The sequence below is a fragment of the Onychomys torridus genome, chromosome 14 (genome assembly GCF_903995425.1).
Source record: "Onychomys torridus chromosome 14, mOncTor1.1, whole genome shotgun sequence".
Lineage (NCBI taxonomy): Eukaryota > Metazoa > Chordata > Mammalia > Rodentia > Cricetidae > Onychomys > Onychomys torridus.
This window is the reverse complement of record NC_050456.1, coordinates 63179959-63207228: the sequence shown is the minus strand read 5'-3', so window position 1 is coordinate 63207228 and position 27270 is coordinate 63179959. Positions and strand designations below refer to the sequence as shown.

Below are 27270 nucleotides of genomic sequence, written 5' to 3'. Positions count from 1 at the left end.
CTAAGTGCTGGGGTTAAAGGCGTGCACCGCCACTGCCCGGATATTTCCTTCTTTAACATGCCTTGAGGCAACCTTTCTGGATGGTGCCAGGAACTGTGATTCTGCCTTTACTCTTTATGATTTCCGGGATAGGCTCCTAGTAACTCTCAGAGGCATCAGGGGCTAATTCTGGAAGTACTCGTGGCTTTAAGCACCTGCTGGCAAAACAGAACTACACTCCTAAAATTCATTGTACTAATCACATTTTAATTCTGCTCATAAAGGAGTGTCCATCCATGGAACAATGAATTAACCCCTCGATAACCACTACACTGAAAAATGTGATGTTCCTGTCTCCCAGCAGCAAGAATCTGGGAGGGTTTAAGAATATGAGCAAAAATTAAAGGCTTTTGTAGGTACTTTTTAATTTTCACATTTCTGAAAATGTTATGATATACTTCACAAAAGTAAGACAGACACCATAAATATATGCATCTCTCTAAATATTATTCATAGAAGTACTAGGAGAGACAGTTTGATCCTCAAAGTTGAACTTTGTCAATAATGTTCATTATACATAGAGATTATCTTTCATTGACAATTCTCCACACAGTTCTTAGAATCCTAACCTTCCACTAGGTATTCCATTCCTCAAGAGGAAATTTTCTCTAGGTTCTTCCCAACTTTAAATGCTTATTATTATTATTACATTGTACATATGTGCACTACATAACAAGTTATCAAAATGAGGGGGTTTCCTTCAGAGCTGATAATAAAAAGCCAGAATTTACTGAGCACAACTTTAAAGTGAAAGGGTCAATACGTGAATACCTCATGCTGTCCTCTGAATGGCCACTTAAGACAAGACTAACTGCCATTGCTATTATGCACTAACAGTAGTGATTACATTTGTAAGGTTTGAGGGAACTTAACAGTATCTGCCAAGCACAATAATTAAAGTGCTTTTGTTTAGCTCATGCAACAATACTGAAGGGATTCTTCAGTCATTTCCAATATATAGTGTCAGAAATTGACACCACAGATGAAAAATGACTCGGTACCTCTGGAAATAAGTGCCAGGACTTTTAACTCAGAATGCCTGGGTCCTAAACTTCATAATCTCTCTGTAACTCCACTTCAAACAAATGCTAGGTACAAATGAAAATCAATAAGTAGAATTCAAAAGGATATCTAAAGTTATTGAGCAAATAGCTGTCCCAGCTTCTATTTCAAACTTTCTACCTTTTTCCACTGTTCTTAAATCAAAATAAACCACAGCTACATTGCACTCAGAGAAAAACACCCATGCACATGAATCAATGCTAGCTAATATTTCTTGTAACCAGAATAATACTCATATGACCACTGAACAGAATTATATCTGAATTCCACTTGTTTTACCTTACCACAAGCCTGTAGTATCTAATAGAAGGACCCACACATACATTTTAGTCTGAATATCACAAAGACTATAGCTTAGTAGTCATCATTAAGGAAAGATTTCCCATTACTAGAGGTACCTTACATGTTCCTCATAGTATGTTTATACTGAGCAACATTTATATTTGCATGTATATGTGCTAATCATAACCAAGATTGCATCCTTTCAAGGGCCATAGTCTTGGTAGAATTGAAATGGCACACAATTTTATTTAAGACACTTACAAGATGTGAGCTGAATGAAATGAAAAAAAGTAAGAAGGAAAGAAAGAAGGAGGGAGGGAGGAAGAGAAGACAGGAAGGGAAAGAAGGAAAGGAAGGAAGGATGAAAGAAAGAAAAAGAGAGAGAGAGAGAGAGAAAGAAAAGAAAGAGAGAGAGAGAAAGAAAGAAAGAAAGAAAGAGAAAGAAAACAGTGCAAAAATAGGATTTAAAAACTGTATTACATTTTTGTTTAAATGAAATATGGGAAAGGAATATTGACTTGCCATTCTCCTAAGTTCTGTAAGCAAGCACACTGTTTTCTTAAAATCAAACAAAGATAATTTCATCATTTAAAATTCATTTCTATAAATTAAAACATAAAAGATTCTACAAAACAAACTTATAGGAATTTTTGTAACATCACCATCCATGACACCCGCATCCTGGAATAAGCCTTAGTGCTAAGGTTACTGTAATGGTGAGCATGTACGCCTAAGAACACTGGGGTTGTGAACTCTGAGGAAGGAAACCATCTCCACAACAACCACCACAAGCTTCCAAGAAGTTGAGATGTGGTAGAGCTTCCTGAACTGTTTCAACCAAAACTCCATGGCACTACCCAGTTATTGTTTTCCTTTCTTGACCACTAAAGCAGGACTTTTCTGAGCTGAGTGGCTTTCTTCAATGAGCCACTGCGACCACAAGCATCTCATTCAGAGGACTGTTTGTTCTCTTCTGGAATTTGGAATACTGGTCTCCCTTGCTGCTGCTTCCAAGACCATCACTGAACAAATAAGAAACCAATGGGCAGAAGTTTCATTTCCACTTCATTCACCTTCAATCCAAATCTAGATCAGGACAGTTTAGAAACATCCCAATGTAGAGGTCACTAAAACTCAAGGGTATATGTGGTCAGTAACTAAGAGGCACAGGCTCAAGAACTATTTGGAATTAGTAGCTGAAGCAAGAGAAAGCCTGTTGAAAGAAAGAAAGAAAAAGACCTGAGTGACAGTGAAAAAGAAAAATGTCAACATGGAAGAAACTATCATCACGACTGTGTTGTCCTATCTCTGGTTAGCTAGAGAGCCAGTCAGCATTTATAGGGTGCCTATGAAGTATCCTCGGTATTTCATTTCTATTTCTGCACTTAATATATATCAGGGTCTAGAATTATGAGGACATGAAAAATACTGTAAGAGCAGAAACAAGATACAAATGAAGTAATACGTTGATCTGGACCCATTTCCTTAACTCTCAGTCTGGGTTCGGGATGGGTCATTCTTTAAGAGCCCTTACCCGTGAGAGGAATTGGGCTGCTAACCCAACTGAGCGCTTTGGCAATTCACTCCATTTTACAGTGGTTTGCTCCCTTGAACATTCACTAGCGTAAGCCTATGACTTTAAATTAAACCCTACTAAGGTTGTGTATAACAAACGGGATCAAAGCCATAGTAAAGGTATATCGATAGCAGTACATGCATACATGAGCAGATATTTCTTGTGTAAACATACTGATCTGGAGCAAAAACCACATTTCTTCGGAAACTCTGCAAAAGCCCCGCAACAACCAACTGCACCTCATCTGGGTCATCAATTCTGGCCCACATATGCTATTGTCAGGAAAGCAGTCACACACTTGCTTTTAGGCAGAAGGTGCCTGCCATCTTGACATTCGATTGACTCTCTTCCAAAGCTTATGCAAAAAGAAAAAAAAAGGTGGTAGAGGGGAGCAGCTCAGAGTTCAAAAGGAATCTCAGCCAGAGCGGGGAGGACAGGGGAACCCACGGCTGATATGTAAAATTAAAGCACAAATACAATAATAATAATAATAATAATAATAATAATAATAATAATAATAATAAATAAAAAGAATTGAACATTAAAAAAATGAGTATGTGCCCAAGTTCCAAATCCTGGCAACTGTGGCTTTGAATATAGGTGCTCACCACACCCTACTCTGCACATACTAATTCTGAAGAGTTACTGAAATCCTGGAGATTATTTTTTTTTTATTTTAGCAAAGAGAAATTATACATTTCAAAACAAAAATAAATCAATGGAAAGAAAGGAAGAGGAGGAAGCTATAATTCCATGGAGCAACGGGGACTTCTCCTGGTTCTTATTTTCCTCTTCAGTGTTTCACTTCCCTTGGCCCACTGAACAACTCCCACTGGCTTCAAAAATCAGCTTCTGGGGGAAAAAAGAGCAATAACATCTAGAAGGGTCAGTAGGAGGAGGCCCTGATCTGGAGGGAAGGCAGAGAGAAACAGAGATTCATTTCAGATGCCAGTCTTCACAAATAGCGTGTTCAAAGCATCCTCCCTGTGCTGATTTCTATCAGGGATCTGGGGTGGTTCAAAAAGTAAGAGTTTCCATCTGGGAGGGATGTATTTCTGCTGAGCAGACATTTCCCAGTTTTCTAAGACTGTTCCAGGTTTCTGTGGGCCAGTCTGAGTTTGATGAAGAGGGAAGGCATCCACATGTCAACTGGACTTAATTTACCCCTACCATGACAAGGCAGCCTTACTGTGCCTCCTACAGATCTGATCTGTCTATATTTGAGTACTTTCGTAATTTCAAGAAATACTTTTTTTTCCATAGAAGAAAAAAATGACCCTAGATTGAGATAGTGCATAAAACAAACTTGTGATATAACTATAACACATCTTACAAGAAGTTTTTTGTGTTAGCAAGCCCCAGCCACTCCACATAGCTGTTTCCTCTGCTATATCAGGGGTTAGAGTCTGTCTGGAAGTCAGGGTGATGCCTCTCTCCCTGCTGTCAATGATTTACAAGCTGACTTCTTTGAGACAGCCATTTAGGCATTCATTCTTACTTTATCATCCATCCATCATTGTTACTGCTGCATCCTTATTCAAAATCATTAGACTTACAATGATAAGACGTCTAATAACAATGTTTGTAACAAGCTTTCTCACTGCCTAGTTAATACAGCATGCCTTTAATTTCTGTTCTGCCACAAAAGCCCCTGAGTTTCATGTTTGTCTGCTTTTGGGATGGTTACATGGAGAGCTGAGAGGGATAAAGAAAACAAGTCCATGGCATCTTTTGAAACAGCAGACTGAGTGAGAAAAAGTAATACAGATCCCAACACTAAAATCCACTGGCCCATTTGTTCTCCACTCACACTTTGAGCAACTCTCCAAGGATGCTGATGGCCATCTGCTGAATGAAGGCCCATGTCTGTCCTTCACCTTCTCAGACATGTCCTACTGGGAGTCAAGAAAGTAAAGCACATTCTGGAGGCAAGGCATGATCCTAGGAGACTAATAAACATACTATAAGACAGATCGCCGCCTAAAAAGTGAACATTGAGAAAGAGTGTGGCTGTTGGGAATTAGTAAAAATCCATGCATCCTCTTTTAGTCACAGCAGGACTGAGCTTGTGACTAGAATCCTATCTATAAATGCACTCCCTTCCAATGTCAACAGGAGTTTTGTTACAGCATTACAGAGTGAAATGGATTCATACGTCATTCACAATGATTCATCTTGCTTCCTCTGCTGCAATTTTATATATTGACAACATATAAAAATACATTCTTTAAAAAAATCAATTTTGTTTTGTAGTATTCTCCTGAAACATCAAAAGTAGCCCTGAGAATTAAAAGAATTGACAGCCTGTGAACAAATACTTAAGGGGGGGGGGGTGACCCACAATGGAATTCCATGGGCCTTAGACTCAAGCAGCTCACAAAGAAAAGTACAAGTGCTTAAACATTGCAGATTGCTCTTGATTTATTTTGAGATTTGAATTTCCATTTTATTTTTAACAAGAGCTTTACAGTTCGCTGACAAATGTCCTGCACTATATTTAGAGGAATAATAATATTTAAGACCGGGAGCACACACCGACAGAGCTGGCTTTCTACTTTTTCTCTACAGAAAGAGAAAGCAAATGCACACAGTGAAAACATTCATGTCAATGGTTTGCATATTCTAACAGAATTATCAGTTCCTCACTGACCTCTGTTGTAGTAAATGGTCTTGTAGGTGTGTCAGGGATGCTTTCAAACTCCATCTATGATGTCTTTTCCCCTTTGAACTCAAAAATTTCCACCATCAAGCAGGCAATTAGTTTTATCCAAGGAGAGCTTCACAGCTGAAAGTGAGTTTGAAAACAAAAATAAAAAGGACAAATAGCTTGTTAACCTAGCCCCAAACAGCACAAACAGTGTGTACTGCCTTTGCATTTAGAATTAGATTTTTCAGCAAAAGGAAAAACACTGTTTTTGGATTTCCTTGAAAGAAAGCTAGAGGCAAGCAATATGCTGATTATTCTTCAAAGAAGAAAGGGTGTTGAAAGCTTTTAATAACATGTAAAAATCTCAAGTTTGCAAGCCACAAACAGTACACAATGGTAATGTTTTATCACATTAAAAATGTAAGTCACTCCTGTGTACTATCTGGAGACAGCAAATACTTTCAAACAAATGTGAATGCCTTTACTTCTAAGCTCAAACAGAAGGAAAGAGCCAGACACTTTGAGGTATTCAAAGATAACTGTCCTTACAAAATTATGTGTTTGTCCTGAAAAAGACATACATAACTTAAAAAAAAAAAACACTAAATAAAAACAAAACTGAATAACTGAGGATTGATCATGAGATTATGAGGCTCCTTCTGTCAGTCAGATTTTTCAAGCAAGCACAGATTATCACTATTTTCCTCATGATAGTCATTGTGAGTTCCACAGTAGATCATTAAATGGAGGAACACAGTACATAAATAAATAGACCCATGGGTTCACGAGACAAGCATCCTCTGCAAGTCTAAAATCTGCTCTCCCAAATAGTAAGGAAGCATGAAGATTTACTGAGTCCTTAAGAGCTGTGCCCCTGTCAAGTAATGTGTTAGGCTCTGAACTAAAGTCATCTCCTTTAATGCTTCCCATAGTTCAGCCTAGTAAGTGAAGACACCACTTCTCTTGTTATGAACACTTAACACTCAGAAGTGATGGGCTATCTATGGCTGTGGTCCTCTAGTAAGAAGGTGTCCTCTGCCTTCCCTCCTAAATATTCTCATTGTGTAGTTCCTGCACTGAGCTTTGGAACTGTGAACAACGTTCTTTATGCACTAATCCACTATACCCATCAGTAGAAGCACATGAGGAAGGATTTTCTGCATGGATCATCAAACATTCTAGCTTGTGGTCTCGGAGATTCTAACTGTTCATCCCCCACCATGAAGCTCTGCTTAGCATGGGTTGATATGCCAGTCCAAAATAGCGACATATTTTTCCCCTACTTCAATCCTAACTTGCCATCACTACAAAGGTAAATTCAGTAATACTTATAGGAAACACAAAGTGCCTTAATCTTTTTCTTCAAAGAAAACTACTTTTAAGGTGACAATGTATCAGTAGATGCAATGGAGTGGGAAGAAATATTCCAATCAGAATTGGTCAATCTATCAGTCTTGAAAATAGGGCATGGGGTTTGCAGGTACAGATGCCCCTGCTTTCCTACATCTACACTACATCCTTATGAATCCAGAATGTAACAGATATGTGCACCCAATGGTTTTGTGCAAAATAACACCATTCTTGCTTGAGACATAATATCCTATCAGTGTGCGGTTCATCTGGTTCTGAGTTTCTCAGTCTCAGAATGTAAATGCCTGAGGACAAGCACTGGAGATAAATAAAGACAATGGAAAGTTTGAGTCTGGCCAGCTCAACTGTTTCCTTGGCCATCCTAACTAGCCATTCCAAGTTCTGTATTAGAACCTGACACAGGCACAAAACATGTATGCCTATGATGAGCACAGAAAACCACATAAGATAACTTATGAAAAGCCACAGAGAAAGCATTTTCTTATCTGGGCCACAGGGCTTTTCTGCTGGGTGAATCTGTAACATGTGTGGGTGGTACCCAGAGATCTGAGTGGAAATGAATCCTGGTATGGTTGGTGTTGACCTGGTTTACTCTCAAAAGGTGGCCAATGACTTCGTTTTCCACATTACCTGGGACCATCCTGGATATTTTTTTCTTCTCAAAAGGAGACTGAAATGGTGCAATTAAATTACTGTGAAAAAAAAAAAAAATTCCCTTTGGGATAATGACTGAGAAAACAACAAAGTAGTCAACAAGGGCATTGTGGACTCTTCAAAAACCTCTGATCAAAATAAAGTCCTGCTGTTTAGGAGAAGAGATGGCACCCATATAAGAATATCCGGAACAGACTTCCATGTGAGGTGATGACTTAAGAAGTGTCGTGGGGGAGGCAGCCTTCAGCTTACCTAAGGAAAGCAAGTGTACGTTGAATTGACACAGAACAGTAGAAACGGAGGGAAAGGAAGGAAAGGAGGTAAGGAAGGCATTTCCAAATTCCTTACGTAATGATTCTAGAAAAGGTATCTGGACATGGGCCCATAGCAGGACCAATGGCTCTACAATGGTCCTGTCCCCATCCTCTGCATTAATACTTGAGGAAGAAAGGGGTTTTGTGTCTCATAAAGAGCAAGCATCATACTAAACAAACTACAGATCTTATACAAGACATATGGGTACAAAACACACTCTTTGTCAGAAATTCCAATGTAATCCAGCGTACTGAAATTTATTAACACTAATATTGTATTAACAGAAAAAGCTGGCAGTCATGAGTCAAGTACTGAATGGTGTGTTCTTGGTTAATGGCGCAAGCCAAAGGTCCTTATCTAGGAGAGCGCTTCCCAGTTTCCTGGGACATATTTGAAAGCATTAACTGTTGGGGGCTTCCCCTTGTGATCAGAATTCTTATCAATCAAGCACCATTATGTTTACAGTCCCTGTGCATATCCATCTGGGAATGACTGGCATAACCCAGCCTAATAAAAAGGAGAAAAAAAAAATGATAAGAACCAATACACCAAAGTCCTCCAATGACCCAAATCACTCCACTAGGCCTCTTGAGATAGGTAGTTTAGAAGTCTCAAAGCTTCGGACAGTATCGCCCTGGGAAGTATTAAAGAGATTATGACAATCCAAATGCCAGTTTGCTTCTTTAGCACCCACATGAGGACAATGCAGAGAGAGTCAGCCTCACCTAAAGTAGCAAATGAGCAGCACCAGAATAGAAGCTGTGGCACCTGATGCAAGAACATCCACATGCTGTCACTGTGGAACAATTCCCCCTCGTGTCCTGTTTCAACAGCTGAAAGAATTGGCACACCCAGGAGGAGGAGGAGAGACATTTTTCTGCACTTAGGTAATGTGCTAACTCCTTTACAGAGTGACTGTCCAGTCATAAGACAACATAACAAAATCCACATCTGAATTAGGAATTACCTCAATGGATGTCGACCATTTAATCGTCTTGTTAGCAAAGGGGCAAACAGCAGGAAAAGTGAGGACAGAAAAATATAATTGCAGTTCAATAAAAATAAAACCTTTTTTTTTCTTCTAGGGATACGCGTTGTATGTGGGCATGTGTGCCAAGTGATGTGTTGTGGAGACGCACAGTACAGAAGGGAATACCCCCCTTTGCTTTTCATCAGAATGTAATTTTCCCCCTAACATAATTAACTTCTTACACTTACTTTACTTTTAAATTAAGTATAATTACCTAATTCTCCCATACCCTATCCTTTCTCCAATGCCACCTGTGCCTTGCCTCAAATTCATAGTCTCTTTCTCTTTAATAATTATTGCTACATATGCGTGTGCTATTAATGAATAAATATATAAATACAGTTCGCTGAATCCCTGTACTGTTGCTTATGTGTGTATGTTTTCCAGGCTGACCACTTGGTATTGGATAACCATTTAAATTTCTCATCTCTGGGGACGATTGATTTTTTCTCTCTCTCTCTCAGAACTCATTAGTTGCCTGCAGCTCTTCATCTAAGGGTGGAGTCCTGTGAGACTTCTCTCATCAGTGTTGGCATCTCAACAGGTGTCATTGAGTAGGTCTTGTTTAGGCAGCCATACTGTTAAGATTACATGGATGTAGGTTCCCTGTCATATCTAGGAGATACGATTTCACAGCCTCCCTTTGATATGTTTTCTAAGCCATGGGTATAGGGATTCCACTATAAATGTAACAAACTGGGTCTGGGCACCTCACTATCCATTGCTGTTCTCTGCATTTGGACCAGCTGTGGCATCCTGCAATGGTCTCCTTCTGGTACAAAAACAGTCTTCTCTGAAGAGGAGTGGAAGCTCCACCTAATCATCTTTGTGATGAAGATGCTAGGCTTTTACCACACCCCATTCTGTATGTGGTCATTTATAATTGATAAGAAGATCCCTGTGGAAGGGTATGGATAGCAATTCTGTTTTGCTAGGAATTTCAAACTTCTGAAATGATGACTCAGCCAGAGAAATCTATTTACAGGAAATTCCTTGCAACTCAGTTCAAAGAACAACAAAGGACTGGCAAGCTGAGTCTGAAGTGGGATACCCATGAACTGGGATACCCATGAACTCAAAAGTGCACACAGGAAAGCAATGAGTAACAGAAGTTTCCCCTTGATAGTTATACAGACCCATCCTCAAGTTCAAGTTTTCCTTTCACTGGCTAGTGCACAGAATCTTCGAACCCAAATTCTCTGAGCCTTTTAGTCATCTTTGAAGAGTAAGTAAATTTATATGTACTAAATACCCACCACAGAGAATACCATGTGTTGGTAAATAAGAAGAGTGGAAAACAGCAGAGTACATTTCTGTGCACCCAGAGGCTTGTCCATTTGCTGTACATTTACCAATCCTCAGACACAAATTTATTTTGTGCCTAGTTATGAATGTAAATTTGTGCCTAGCTCTGAACAGGACTAAGGAGCAACAGAATAGCATCAAAATCTACCTTTTGGCTTACCAGTTATTGTCATATAAGTAAGGAAATCAATGCATGTTTAATAGAAACCCTTGCCATGAAGTTGGCATAGGATTATTCAGATGGTACAAAAATCCTAAGGCATTTTTGCTCAGCCTCCACATCTTGGATGAGAAAATAATGTGTGGCTGGCTTGAAAAGTTAATGGGAATGATTGAAATCACAACTACAAAGTTATTACCTAAAGGAAAATTAGTAGCCAGTGAGTATTAGCCCAACATGGTATAAATGGTTTTAAAAAAAAAAAAAATGAGTTCAGAGGAGAAAGGAACTACCTTCCCTTAGAGTAATCTGGGAATTCTTCATCGAACATAAGCCACTGAAGACAGACTTTGCAAAAGGAGCAGAGTTCAAATACGCATAGAAGAGGAAATCCTTTACTTAGGACACAAGTGAAGCCACAGAAATGAGAAAATACAGAGCCAAAAGATGACTGGGAGACATTGCAGCCCATTATCGATGTTGTTCACATTTTCAAAAGCCAATACCGATGTTGAGCCACTGCTGTTTATGGGTTTCCAACTGTTTGTTTTCTTCGTAATATATTGCTATTATAAAATAGATGAGAATAGTGTCAATTTTCAAACTACATAAAAAAGCCAACGAATTGGAATTACATCCCTTCAGCAATATGCACAACACTCACGTTTTTGTTTCATGAAATGCAAAGTAGAGGAGTTTCTGGACACATGGTTTATGTCACTACCATGGGGAATGGGAGACACTGGAAGTTTTGACAAGGCATATCATAAAACACTTGATAAAGGAAGGAGGTGTTGATGTTGTTCTTCAGACACCAATTGCACAAGAAGTCAGACAAACACAACCTTCTACAGTTCTTCCCCCATCATCCTAAGCAATTACATTTGCGAGAATTTCTCCCTCAATACCACTGTGATAACATCATGGAAATAATACCAGATGAATAATGGTTATCTAAAAGGTTAATTCTACCTTTTTAGGAAGTAATTATTGACATAGCCTTGGGATATGTCAATCAATGAAAGGAGAGGTCTCAGAAATCAGATGGGCAATTTTTCCCTATGCCTTTGCCAAACTCTATCAACAGGACTGGATTACATTTTGTACATTGCCAATTTATATAGGGAATGAGAGTACAATAACACACAGTATTCAGTCATCTGATAATTCACTATCCCCCACATTACAACTTTTGGTTAATAGATATTCATTTAATATATATATATATATATATGTATATATATATATGTGTATGTGTGTGTGTATGTATGTATGTATGTATATACATGAATGTAATACTTTTCAATTTGACAGAAATGCTAGAACATTTATATTCTATAGACAAGCTAGCTAACCCCAAGTTAACATCACTGTAGTCTTAAAGTGACGTGTTCATCTACAGAAACACACCAGCCTTCTGTACAGAAGTAAAGATTTGCTTTTTAAACCAATTCAACCTTGTTCAAAATACATGAAGCAAAGCATGGTTCCAAATCTTTGGTACGTGACTAGGACCAAAGTTCCACGGTTATCAATTTATATCACTCCAACAAAGACTGAGGAACTTAAACAGGCATCATCTAAAGAGAGAGTTCTTGGCAGTTGCTAATAGCAGGAATAAGTTCAATGTCTGAATGCCTGATGTTCCACAGATTTCAGAGGAAAGGCTAATGAATGCATTATTTAGAGTATTCCTATTGTCGAGAAATAACGAAAATTGAAGGTAAAATGCAAAATATGCTCCAAGACCCTGAACACTGGCAGCATGGAGGTACATGCTTTTGATGCAGCATTTGGTAGGTAGAGGAAGGAGGGTCAAGAGTCAAGGCCTATCATGAAAACATAGGGAGTTGGAAGCCATCCTAGGATGCATGAGACCTTGCCTAAAATAAGACATAACAAAACAAACCAGCAAGAACGAGGACAGAGCACCATGCACTTCATTCTTTGCTCCTTCATGTACTGTACAAATTAAAGCATGGCAATACACACTTTTATGGATCCCTAGATGTGAGGTCGTTTAGCCACTCACAATACCATGCTCATAGTGAGATGAGAAAGCACAACCAATGATTCTAATGTCTAAAACAAACAAACAGACAAAAAAGAACTGAATTACTACAGTTTCAGTGCCCATGTGTATTCCAACTTATTTACAATATCCTCACATAGACTCTAATCCACAGTTGGGCTTTGAAACCTATTAGAAAAAAAAAAACAAAAAACAAAAAACAAGATCTCTTAGTGCTCAGTGGAAACTTGACACAGAAGCCAGAAAACATCTTTGAAAGGGCAGCGATATTACTCCTGTGTTGAAATGACAACTCTATGCTCCTGGGTGATGGCTGTCAATACCAGAAGCCAGACAGAAGAGTAGAAATGCCCATCTTATTTGGTGTGAAAGCTTGTCACTTTCAGCTCCTGATTTTTCTCTAAGGTTGAAAGATGATATGCCCATTTGGAGAAAGACTGTTTAATGAATTCTGGAGTAAACAAAATGAACAAGTAACAACTTATAAATACCTCTGAGAGTCACTGTCACATTCAGTTACCTTGATTCCAAAATTCAATCTAGCTAAAATATTTAAAAGAAAAGAAGGGCTGGGGATTTAGCTCAGTGGCAGAGCGCTGGGTTCGATCCTCAGCTCAAAAAAAAAAAAAAAAGAAAAAGAAAAAGAAAAAGAAAGAAAGAAAGGAAAGAGCCTGGTCACCAAAGCTCTGGTGATCCTTTTCATCGCTAATGCAAACACCCCCCAAAAGCATGAGGGAAAGCAATGAAGTCTTAATAACACTATTCCAGGATTGGCACTCTGTCAGTCTTATCAATGTTTAGCAAGATATGTGTATTTTTAATATCTCTAACAAAATCCTAACAAGCCATAGTTACAGAGGACCAGGCACAAAATAAACCTCCCCTGAAAGTCTCAAAAGCACACCTTACTATGACTATCTACAATCTTGGATTAGGACGCTCCAGCACACTATGTCCTGGCTCCAAATGGCCTCTGGCTTCAAACTTTTATCTGCACAGCTGAAATGAATGTATCCAGTGTGGGTTCACACAACATGAAATGACCTCTTGCCTCTGCTGTCCTTGCCCTGCTCTGGCCCCAAAGTCCCAGGGTAGAAGATTCCACTTCTGATTCTGCCCTCCTCCTTGTTTCTGATGCTATTTCCTGGTCAGCCAAGGGAATCAGAAGAGATCAAATTTCCCCTTCATTCCAGGTCAGACTGGAAAAGGGAAACCTGCATTGACAGTGGTAGCCTTGACAGTAGCTGGTCAGCTGCCAAGGATGTGAGGGAAGGGCAGAGCTACTCTGGACAGACACATTTTCTTCTTCCTTCCTAGGAGAAACCAAAGAATGGTGTTCAAAGGCAAAATGGTGAGTACCTGTGGTGGTGGCAGTGGCCTCATTCTCTTTCCACGGGTCCCTCACTGATGTGTCACATGCCTGCCTATGCAACATGCCAGCCTAGACCTAGACCAGTGTGTAATCCTTCCTGCTAGAAAAGGCTGCAGTTGCTAGGAAATTGCAGTTAAACCATTCTATCATGAAAAAAATTACTGATCAAACATACCGCATCCTTTCTAAAATAAGAAATCCACTGACCTGCATATCATTTAAGAGAACATAATATCAAATAAAGCAAACATGGGGTAAATGAAAATCATGGGTAGTGAATCAGAACACTGAGCCAGGCATTGTGCTAAACACTTTAAAATACACTTGTCTTTCAACATCTGAGGGTGACTTGGGGTCAAGACATCCCAGCTCCAAAATCTCCAACACTGAAATGCCTGTTATAAGTTGATAATAATTGCATGAAATTTATGCCCATCCACCTTCAAAGTTAAATCATCTCTGATGACTTGTAGTACTGAATACAACTAAGTGCTATATTAACAGTTATTCATTATATTTGTGGGAATGACAAGAAAACTGCCCGTGTTCAACACATGAAGATACATTTCTTTTTAATCCAGAATCAGGTAAATATATGAATGAAGAACACACAAAAATGTCAGGCCTGTAACTCACATCCGTTAACTTCTAAAGCCAGTAATGTCTTTTGCACTTCACTAACAATGGAATTGGTATTCAAACTGTTAAGTAACTGGGGACTGCTGGTGTGGCTCAACAGGAAAAGTGAAAGCTTATCTTTGTGTGTGTGTGTGTGTGTGTGTGTGTGTGACTATATATAATATTCAGTACTTATTCTCACTTTTAAATTTAAGCAGAAACTAGGCTAAAGGAATTAAAGTAACTATAAATGATCTGTGGACCAAATGTATACTAATCAACAATTCCTTGGGGGGGGGGTGTTGTTTATAATACAGAGGGTGAGCAGACACTGGAGAGGTAAGAGAGGACAGCGAAACTAATGCTGGGTCCCATAGTAACTAACTGACCAGGAAAGGGGACAGGATCTGAACTTTTATCCCTAAGAAACTTCATGGAAACAAAGACAAAAAAAGACAAAACAAATATGTAGGTAAATTGGGTGTCTTATGCTTAGTTAAGAGCTACTCCAGGCCACTTGCATGAAATATTTCACATTGTAATCTTCATAAACCTTGTGCAGCATAAGGAAGACTCACTTAAAATAAAGACCAAATTATCTAGATACGACTGTTGTTTTGGTATTAATGCTTCACATGCAATCTCTAGGATGTCCAATTATTTTATCATTTCATTGCAGATTTGCACAATATATCTCTAATTTACAAGCAATAAAGAAATACTCTGCCTAAAACTCAAGTGTTCTGTGCTTCAAAGTCCCCATTCTGCACTGGGCTGTTTCCTGCCTGTATATAGATCAACAGGGTTTTTAAGTGAACAATTTTAATTGGTCTTGTTTGTCCACTTATAGAGCAGGATAGCTGAAAGGTTCTCAAGGAACCCAAATCAAGAACAGAGATGGTTAAGTAACATATCAGCTGTCAAACTCCTTGCTCTTGAAATCATACAGGCTGACCAGAACATGTGTGTTGAGAGGAGGACAGTCCACGAGGGTTTTACAGGATTAGTCAACCAAGAGAAACTTTCCACTACTGTGCCCTACTCTAAACCATTTGCAGAAGGAAGCTTATAGACTTTAAAACTGCTGGGATCATCTCACAGATGCATGCTAGAAAATACAGTGATCAAAACCATGTCTAAGGGTTCAAGGAGCACATGGCAAGTATGGCAGCTAAATTTGGATTGAAATTTAAATTTACAAGTCTGCTCCTAATTTATGCATATATGTACATATACATATTTCCCCAACTCTAGCCTCTTTCAAATAAATCCATATTCAATGCAAACATTAGCATATGGTTCACTTAAACAAGTTTTAAAAGGTACCACCTTCCTTCCACTTTCAATGATGTTGCAGGATGAGAAATTTTGTATAACTAAACTAAGCTTTGTCACCCTTTAATCCCAATACAAATACTATTAGTGTTTGAAATTTCATAGTATATTATCCTTCATCTGGCAAAAATGGACTTCTCTTTAATTGTGACTAACTCACAAATTACTACACCATGAAGTATTCATGCTTCCTTCATTCCTAGGAAGCTGATACATGGAAGGGATAAGTTCCTTCTCCATGCCAAAGATTTAATAAGACTGAACACCGACATTATTTTTCAGCCAGTGGATGAAACTTCTTTTCCTGCAAATTAGGCTAGGAATTATAAACTCTGTAAACTCTATCGTGAACACTTTAGCAAACAGCTAACAATGCTAAACATTGCATTTTTTTTACGTCTTTCTCCAAAGTAGAAATGTAGGCCTTGTTCAAAGACAGACACAGACAGACAGACACACAAACACACACACACACACACACACACACACACACACACACAGAGAGAGAGAGAGAGAGAGAGAGAGAGAGAGAGGGAGGGAGATGACAGGCAGGGACAGAGACAAACAGAGGGAGAGGCAGAGAAACAGAGAAAGGCACACAAAGAGAGACAGAGAGAGATGGAGACCTACACAGAGAAAGCTATAAAATTGATAAAACTAGGTTGTCTAAGATTAGGCTTGAACATTCTGCTGGTATGCTATTAAGCACTGAGAAATCTGGATGAATATTTCACTTTTTTAAAAGATTTTATCCTTAGAGAAAAATCTCTAATTTGTCAAAAATGAAAGAAATGCTTTCTTGTTTTTGCATTTTTCTCAATGAACTTTCCCATTGTGTACTTCTTCAATCAGACTCATCTATCATCTGGTCCCTAGATTCTAGTAAATGTCATTGTTCCCAGGCCATGTACATAGAGCTCATCAGGTTCTTCAGACCACAACAATGGGCTTTTCACTCTGTAATAAATCTAGATGTCATTGTCTGTTTGGCTCAAGTATTTTTTTTAAGGCCCCGGAACAGAATGAATAGTCAAGTACTATTACAAGCATCAACCTCTATCTAGGTGTATTTCCTCTGTCCTCTAGTGTGTGTGTGCGTGTGTGCATGCTTCTGTGTGTATGTGTGTGTGCGTGTGTGCATGCCTCTGTGTGTATATGTGTGTGTGTGTGTGTGTGTGTGTGTGTGTCAACAGATTACACCATGAGAAAGCTAGTACTGACAGAATAAAATTCATAAATTTCCCTAATTGCTTAAATTTTCTAAACTTTTTCATCTGTTAGCATGGTATGTATATATATATATTGGCAGAAGATAAAGCCCTTTCTTTCATATTCTAAAAGCTTGCAGGAGCATCCTATAAAATTAAGTAAATGTGTATATTCATGCTTAATCAAAACCTGTCCTCAAATAGTGCATTTTCTGCCTAGGATACTAACAAAGCAGCTTTTCTCCCTTAACATAAATCTTGGTGGTATTTTGCAATAAATTCCATCACAGACTCCAAGACCCCATGGATTCAACCTGTGTGAATACATTACTGTTGCACCAAGCACGTTTTCCCTCGTGGCATGTAGCAGCTTTCAATCTAGGAATCCTTTTATGCTATTTCAAAATGTCTTTCAAGCGAGACATCCCAAAATAGGAACATTTATTTTAAGACTTAACAACCTATATTTTAAAACCTATAACCAGATTTCAAGGACTCACCCCCCCACACACACACACACACATGCCAAAACATGTCTTTGTAATTGGTTCTTGATATCATGTGGAATGTTAAGAAGTAAACTAGTAAATAAATAAATAAATTAGCAAGCATGCAATAGAGATAATATTCTTGTGAGTAAGATTTAAGAAACTGTCAGGGTTTCAGTTAGTACATAATACTCTGAACAGCTACTGCAAGGCCATTATTTCTACCCACAGACTATTTTCAAAACCTACAGCTTCTTCTTGTTTCACAGCCACATTTTAGCTTAAAATGAATGTGACAGATTTCTTATGAGAAAAAGTAATAGCACACTAGTAATGTTATGACAAAAGTTATATTTTATTACCCTATATGTACTGAAGATTTTAACACCAATCTATGCAAAAATATATACAACACACACACACACACACACACACACACACACACACACACACACACACCACACCAAAGCAAAGTAAGTCAGTTTGGTTTGTTTTGTTGTTTTGATTTTTTAATTAAATCATTTCATTCCTGTTCCCAAGATCTCTGAAAGAAAAAGTGGTGCTAAAACTGAATCTGTAGCTTGGATTAGGCTGCTAGGATTCCAAGGGCCTTGCACTTTGGCTCTACTAGATATTATCTTAGACTCTGTATGTGAAACTGGTACAGTCCAGAGATCTATTGCTTATTTCTTGCTGGCACAGACAGTAAGCGAAGCCAGGATGAAATGACATGGTAAATGACTTCTCTCCTCTGCAATAGGAAATCACCAGTATACATTCAACAGCTTTCTTTAGAATATCGTAGAAGTCAGGTGAACCCACCAAATCACTAGTTGGAATTCTCTTTTAATTTAGTAGCAATAATACTTGAAAATCCCAAAGACCAGGCTAAGTCCTAAATTTATTTGCTTCTCAAGGAAGCCAGGATTGTACTTAAGAACTGATCTGTAACTGTATAAGCTACACAGTAGCTGGAAGAGACATTAGTGAAACAGAAGGAAATCAAATTGTTATTGCTATGTGAAATTAAGAAACAAAACAACATGAAACGACTCAGTGTTGGAACCAATCTTAGAGACTCACAATAATAATCAGACATGGGATTTATATGTGAACAGGGTTCGTCTACTTCAAAGTCACTTCTAGACAGTTTCACAAAAAGCCCTTGAGATGGACACTATTACTGTCCTCACAGAGTGGATGCAGCAGCTGAACCCCAGAGGAGATAAGGTTTCAGTTTCAGAACCCCAGTGTTAAATTACATACTGTTTATTTCAGTTTTAATAGCAATGGCAGTATACTTACAATATGGTTGCCAAGATTTAGAAGAGACCCAGAAAATGGTATAGTGGAATCTTGCTTTCAATTACTTACTTTTAAATTTATTCGAGAGCATTATCTATACAGAAAAAAAGTCTTTCTTGATGACATCAAAATTTCTTCAAAGAGACCTCAATAAACACACTTGAAATGGTATTGGTTGGTCCAATAACAATACAATGACTTAGTCTTTTAATCACATAAATAAATGACACTCAAGTTTCTAGTGGTTATTTTTGTTGTTTTATTAAACTCCACCTTTCTAAAGCAAATCATTTTTACCAAAATGAGATAAAACAGTGCTTATTTAACTATTTCTTAAGAAATTTTTTTCATTCAACTTTACATACCAATCAAAGATCCCCCTCTTCCCTTCTCCTGCCCCCCCCCCCAGCATTCCCCTTTCAACCCACCCCCTCTCCCACCCACAAGAAGGCGAGGGAAGGGCTTGGACTTGCCTCTACTGGAGGTGCTTCCTTATTTAAATATTTCTAAACTGCTACTTGACACAGGGTTTAAAGAGCGATGGCGCTTCTCAACAGACAATTCAAACCGATCCAGCCAGTGAGTATTCAAGCTATTAATAGATGCTGGACAAATCTACTCAAGAGGAATGAAGAAAAACATTTTGGCTACAATATCCTTATACAGATGATAAGGAGGGGGTAGCCAGTGAAATGTGTTTCTGCCATATGACTGGCAAACAAGTCAATGAGAAAAGAAACAACTGTTACCAGCCATTGTCTGTCTAATGCAAGTCACCTTACATAGGACAAGATCCATTACCCGGACTGCTCAAGCAAGTATCATATTCATAACCACCCTTCTGAGGACTTTTCCATGCTAAGCCTTAAGAAGAATCAATCATCATCTTCTGCCTTTTACTTCCAGGATATTCATTGGGATTGACAGTCAATTATCTTCTACAGAGTTATATAAAAGTAAGAGATATCCCCATGGTTTCTGCCTATAAGGCAGTGTTTACGCAGCTTCATATATTTCGGGAGAAGCTCCATGTTGTTTTTTGTGTGTGTGTGTGCTTATTTGTCAGTATCACACGAACTATCAGGTTTGGAAATTAACATAAGATCTGATTTAAAAACCAGAGCAAGAATTCAATACGTCTCTGATGTTTATTACACAGCATAACCTATCCATAATCAGTTGAAGTGTTTCTCATTCCAATATCCTTACTTCTTCACTATGCAGCCATGGCAATTGGGTAGCTGCTAGGATATCACCTAGGAAGAACACCTGTGGTAATTCATACTACATTTCTTTCTACAATGACTAATCTGAGAAGGGCACAATGCCCCCATGAAACATTAATTTCCTATACTAAAGTTGTTTTTAAAGTAGTAGGTATTTTATAACATGTTTTCATGAATTTTAATAAAGGACTTAAAGACATACTTTTCTACTGTTTATTATTATATTTCACATTGTAGAAAGTCATAGAAATGTAGAAAAATCGGTCCAGGACTTGTCCTATGGTGCTTCACGGCCCCTTTCTCTTTCTACATGACCAGAGAGCATCTCTTATATAGGGTTCTGTTACAATCTATTGATTTCTCACTTGCAGTAAAAAAAAATTTCCTTTGCCTAATTTCATTGGGCTATTTCCCCTGGATCATTCTAACCAATTAAGTTCTTTGCTGTTTACACTGCTGAGCCATCAATAGGTTTTGCTCTTGAGACCAGCAGTGTGATCATGTCATGGCATTGTTTCCTGATAGGGAGCTGTTACAACCTGATGAATGTCCCAAAGAGAAGAAACACAAACTTTGGCCATGAGCATCAGACTCTTTGAAAAAAAAAAAAAGAGAAATACATTATAAAACTTAAAAAGAAAATGACAGAGGTCCAAGTGAAGTTTTGGGAACAAGCACCATGTTGCAGATACTATATAACCATCTATTCTCTATGATGGTATACAAATATCAGCTCATCTGATCCTTGGAATTAATCTATGTGTCTATATCATTAAATTAAAGGTACAATGGAGACTCATTTTTTAGAAAATCTGACAACTTTCAATAGAACCCAGACTCAAAATGTAGTAGATAATATCCTAGAAACTAACCAGGAGTGTAAGAACATCTTTCAGAAGCCACTGGTGATTTTGAGTCCACGAATATTTTTACCCAGTTCATCAATCATGCAACAATCTCTTTCATAAGATACTATAGATTTAGTCTAAACCTAACTCATAATACTTTTGGAAAGCTCTCTTGTAACATGGGTTTAAGTCAGCGACACTATAATGAAAATGAGTCTCCTCCTCACTGAAACTGGCTTCACTGGTCAGGACATGCATAATACTATGTAATCCAAGTGCCTTAAAGTTTCAAGGAGGAAGTTTGCTGGAATTATAGAAATAGCACAGCCAAGCAATAACAACAAATAGCAAATGCAATAATGGAAAATAATTCATTATTTGTCCTAAGCTTAGATGTCTGAAGAACGATTGATTTAAATATATATATTTGGTTTTTCAAGACAGGGTTTCTCTGTGTAGTTTTGGTACCTGTCCTGGATCTCGCTCTGTAGACCAGGCTGGCCTCAAACTCAGTGATCCTTCTGGCTCTGCCTCCCGAGTGCTGGGGTTAAAGGTATGCACCACTACTGCCCGGCAAATATATATATATTTTTTAATTTTGCCTATAAGAGTGTTTGACTACCTACATGTCTATGCACCACCATGTATGTCATGCCTGTAAAGACCAGAAGAGGGTGCCAGATCCCCGGGAATTGTAATTGCAGGCAGTTGTGACCTATCATGTAGATGCTAGAAACTGAATCTGTGTCCTCTGCAAGAGAAGTAAGTGCTCTTAATCACTGAGTCATCTATCCAGCATTGGGACTAATGATTTTAAAGGCTCCATTAGAATACTTTTAAAATTAGGGCAATTTCTCATTGCATATAGAAAGTGATTATATTTTATGGCATTTCCACTTCATCATGGCTTTGGGGGCAGCCATTCTATAACTTTATTGGTTGTCAGCAGTATCCTGTTCTGTAATAATGAAAGGAGAGTTTCCACACTGGCAGGAGGCATGCATCAGAGTTCCTTGTCATCCACCTGCCAGGGTTCAGGGAGTGTTCTAGTATATTTCCTCAGCTCATTCCATACAATTCATAATCTGACAGATGGAATCATTAAACAGTGTCCTGATAGTCAGTTTCTTTGTAAACAAGGGCAAAGAAATGAATGAAATTATTGACTAGAATAATACATACTCCTCCTTTTCCTTATAGTGTGTTGACAAAGGCTGACAAATTTCTAGGGGACTTAATCCCACAGAGCATGCACAGTAACGTTTTACAACATAAGCTTGTAAAATACCTTGATAAACAATGCCTTTCTCACCCCAGGCTGTGTTTTACTTCCCTCAGTTACATGTACGGCTCCCATTACCATCAAAAAGCCAGAGAGAATTGCACACTGCTCAGATGGCTTCAGAAACTGTGGAGATGTTCAAAAAACTGTATTCAGACCATGAGGTAGTGGAACACAAACACATCATCCTGAATATATTACCATTTTCTGAGGCAAAGAAATACATGCTATGTAAGAGAAATGTAATGGAGAAAAATTTTAGCATCCTAAGACCTGACAGTGAGCTCTTCACACAGTAACACAACCAAGATTGGTGTGATCTGCAGCTTGTATTGTCTGTTTGGAGAATTATGATAATATGGCAAGGCTATCATTACAATTAGGAGGGTAATTATCAGAACTGGGTAGCTGCTCTTCTGTCTGAAGTTTTTCTGAGTCAAAAAATCTAATTTTAGGAGAAAATAGGAGAAGTGGATACTCATATAATCTTTTAAACTTTCTTACAGTTTTCACAAGAGCTCAAGGAAGTATGACTAGCCTTATGGACATGCACAGCTCCTTCCTGTGAATAACTCCATGGTTTTTTTTTTTAGAAGTTACAAATTCCTGGTCCAATAGAATGGATGCACACATGTTGAGTGTGTGAGCAATCAGTGTTCCTTTGTGTGATACCATGTCTAATTCTGTTAGATCAAGATATGCTCCCTGGTTCTGGATATAATCGTTTCAATTAAGTGAGTGACGACACGTTCTTCACTACAGAACTTGGACAATGTCAAGCGGTTTCCTTACATTATGTTTGTCCATAGAAAAGGATGAGAATCATAATAAAGATTCAGAGGTAGTTCAGGCAAAGTGTGTCTGGTGGAAACTTTTTGAGGTTTTAAAACAAGGAAAAGGCAATAAGAGATTTATTTAAATTCCTAGCAACTTGGCAGAGTTGGTGGGAAGTCAACACTTAAGATTTCCTAGGATGTCTGAAATAGTCAAAAGGGAGAAGAAGCCAGACACCCCATGGAAAGTCAGTAAGAAGATATTGATAATGATCAGGAGACCCAGGTCAGAAATGCCATCTACAACCTGAATTCAATCTGAGAATCATGGCAAAGCAGATGAATCCCAAAACCTCATGGGAAGGAATGACTCCTATGAAATTGCAAAAGTAACACTGTCACAATTCCACCTTGTCATTTCCTGGTAGCCAATTGTCCCATTAATCTGGCTTACTGATGACAAGGTTAAAAAAAGGGGGAAGTGGAGGAGAAGGAGAAAAGTGTATAAAATTTAATAAATTGTATACACACACACACACACACACACACACACACACACACACACATATGCATGCCCACAGTTTACACCTTGTTACACATTTGTATAAATATGGACGCAGGTGTGTGTAAACACATTTTACACACTATACATTAAACTTATTTAGCCTTCAGTCCAGGCACCATGGCATATACCAGTTCCCTGGTTGCCTTTCCTCAAGACATGAGTCCAGCACACTGAAACAATATCAGAATTACTTGAAAATGAAAGATTATTTGCTCATGAGTAAATTTAATCCCAAAGTGATTACTTACTTCGCCTGATATAACTTCCTATTGTGTCTGTGTTCATTCAATCCCTCTTAATTTATCAAGAATCAGCTCGGAGGTCAATCCATCCTAGAAACTGCCAAGGTTCCCTAGGAGAAAAAGCCTCAGTTTGCTCTGTTCCTACCTATGTGTGTATGTCCGCAACCATCAAATTATTATCTGTACTCCCATCATTGTCCACTACAGAAGTGAGCAACCTAAGAAAAGAGACTGTGTGCTCGAGGCCACTGTTCCTTACACTAAGCACATACATAATTTATGTGTATTTGCATGCACAGATGCATGTGTTCATATGCCTCCACGTGTATTCTAGCTATGTAAACACGTTTTAAACTCAAATTCTCATGACTAAGATTCCCCAGGAAGCCACTAGCCACCTCACATACATTATCCTTTCTAGAAGTTGCTATGCAAATAATGAGCTCTTTTATTTAGGATGGTGGTGCCATAGCTATCATGGCAAAGGAACGTGGTGTCAGATACACATGACACAAAAGCATCCCCAAACAAAATGTTGATCTAGAAAGGAATCACGTAGCTGGAACCCCCAGATGAATGAGCACCTTCATGCTGAGATGGTGCTCACTGACAGGCAATCACACTCTCTTGTGATGGGATTTTAAACCTTAAGCATTAGGCAGCAAGAGGAACTATAATTAAAGCTTCACAGAGAAAATGATTGAAGAAACACTGTGAGAGACTTCTCCTTTGAAACCATATTTCAATTCTCCTCATGTCTTTGTAGGAAAAAAAATGCTCTGACAGTCTATATTTTACCACTGTTTCATTTAATGATGCACATCAACATTTATCCACGAATATCGGCCCCTGATTTACTTCTCCTTTCAAATCAGCTGAGCACATGTCCATTCCCCAAATTCTTAGTCTTCCTACTCCCATCTGTCCACTTTATCTTTCTTGTTTCTTCCTATTTACTTATTTTTCAAATTAAGTTTAGAAACAAGGAAAGATCTTGCAAAGTACAGTGAAAAAAAATTTCTCTGGAAAAACTTCAGTATGAATTGTGGGTGAAAAGAACACTTTAACCCTCTCATTTTGCTTACAAAATAAAAATGACCACTTAACCTACAGAAAGCATGGACACAAATACATATGATGTACGTACACACATGGACACATATATTCCAAGGACAACACAGAATACCCAGAGGCTTCTTTATCATAACAATCTATCCCTACAACGACTTGAGAGATGCTTTCTGTGGAAGTTCACTCTGTACTTCATTTCCTGAAAATGCTCCCAGGTAGACCAATTCAATAGTCACCACTTTCCTTTCAATGTGAACAAGTAGAAAATAAAAATTAATTAATTAATAAAAAACAGTTCAGAGAAGAATCTTTTTGGCTTTAGGCATCATATATTATCTAGGCCTGTGCATGACTTTGCCATTAACATGACTCATATTCATAATATAATGTTAGGGAAGAAGACATTAAGGAAGATGTGGTCATCATTTTAATGCTCAGATAGGTGCTGCAGAGGTATCATAAGATGCAACAGTATCACCTTTGATTTTGTAAGATTATAAAACTAGCATTCCAGCTATTTCATTAAAAATGTTTTAAGAAAGAACACTGCAAATCAGTGAGTCTTTTAAGTTTCTACCAGTCAGATTTTCTGTGTTTTATAAAGGTATTTGTAACAGCATTTAGTAGGCAAACTACAAGTGATATAGATATTATACCAAGGAAGCATCATTTATAACCAACAGTAGAAGCTAATCTTACCATGCACAACCCATGCTCTGAAGTCATCTATATGTTAACTTATGTAATCTTCTCCACTATTGCATAAGATAGGCATCCTGTTACTATCCACATGTTCTGAGAGGAATTTTAAGATATTCAGAGACAAAAGGCTTGTCCAAAGTGATATGGTGCTTGCAAGAGATGGGACTTGAAAGTAGGCAGTCTGATTCCCTTGCCTGTTTGACATTTCCTGCAAATTAAGCATCCTTTTTGAGTATATTTATTACTAAGGATGGATGTACTTTTCTCTCAAGAATATGTTCCAATCCTAAACTACATTCCATTTCAAATGAACATATTCTAGCAATGCAATTTTATTGATGTTTAATCAACAGCATTACTTGGATATGAAATTCAGGGAATGAAAAGACGATTTGGGGAGAGTAAGTGGGAACTCTAAAAAGGAAAGTTGTTGTTGTTGTTGTTGTTTTGTGTGTGTGTGTGTGTGTGTGTGTGTGTGTGTGTGTGTGTGTGTGTTTTAAGTGCCTGTGGCTCAAATCACTCTGTCATGGACAATCCTATACAAGCTGCTTCCCAAAGACCCAGTCGGCATTCTCTCTGTGTTGTTATTATTATAGGCAGAGTCTATAGATTGTCCCTAAGACCTGAAGCCAGGACATTTTAAATGTCCAGACAGCAGCAATTACTTCTGATGCTTTGATTTTCATTTTAAAAGTATCATCTAAATATTCCATCTAGTTCTATATAAGTAAATAACAGCATGACCAAAGTGATGCCTGTTTCCATTAAACAGATACACTTAGATGACACCATGGTTGCTCAATCCACATCAGGGCATTCTTCAGCATATGACAGATACCCAATGAGTAAGGATATGTGATCAAGGCAAATGATAAGTTCTATGGGCTGAGACAATGGCTCAGTGGGGTAATGGCACTTCACACCAACCTGATGACCTGTTTGATACCCTCCCCAAGTCCACATAATGGAAAGAGAACATCAATTGCTCTAAACTGCCATCTGATGTCCACATGTGCACCACGTCATACACCACACACACACACACACACACACACACACACACACACTACTTTTTTTAATTAGAAAAGAATTTGAAACTTGCAAGATGAGATTTGCCAATTTGATGGTGATTTCCTAATTCTACTCACAGTGAACCAATATCTTATTGCTAGAAATCAGAAAGCTACATATCCTTTTGTGTGAGAATATTCATGGTCATGAATGCCACAGCACCCACGTGGCAGTCAGAGGAAAGCTTCCAGTGACAGTCCTCTAGTCGTGGTGGTTTGCTGTTCACCACTGTGCACATCAACTTAGGCGGATTGTGAGCTTCCAGATATTTCCTCATCTGGGATTAACAGTGTGTACTGTTGTGTTATCAGGGGATCCACACCCCAGTCATGCCTTCTACGGCCACTGTTTGTCCCACTAAACTGTCTCCTCAGATCACGTGTCCTTTAGTCATTGTTGTTTTCTTTTTAATCATTTTTATTTTTTGTTCTCATATTTAAAAATTTTGTCAAATTTTAGGTTGCCTGTCTTCATTTTGCCCCATTTGCTCACCCTGTCAATTTTAGCATTTCAACAAGGCCTGAGGACTCAATTCTGAGCATTGGCAAACAGTCACAAATAGAACAACCTTTACTGTGTTTCTAAGTAAGGTATCCTTTCCTCCCTCTCTATTAAGAGAACTTTTATAGAAAAAGAAAAATACAATTTCTAATTGCATACTAAATCTCTGAGGAACCAAACTGCATTTCCA

General features: G+C 38.2%; 1 protein-coding gene across 4 annotated transcripts in view; it reads right to left on the bottom strand.

The window, feature by feature from the left end:
- Flrt2 (fibronectin leucine rich transmembrane protein 2) overlaps positions 1-27270 on the bottom strand; it is a 76230-nt gene that overhangs the window by 23631 nt on the left and 25329 nt on the right. For 2 of the 4 annotated variants that reach the window (XM_036205933.1, XM_036205935.1), the window contains exon 2: positions 5610-5744. The exons of the other annotated variants lie outside the window; for them this stretch is intronic. The gene's annotated coding sequence lies outside the window, so the exon portion shown is untranslated. The remainder of the gene's footprint in view (positions 1-5609; positions 5745-27270) is intronic. 4 annotated transcript variants of the gene reach the window in all.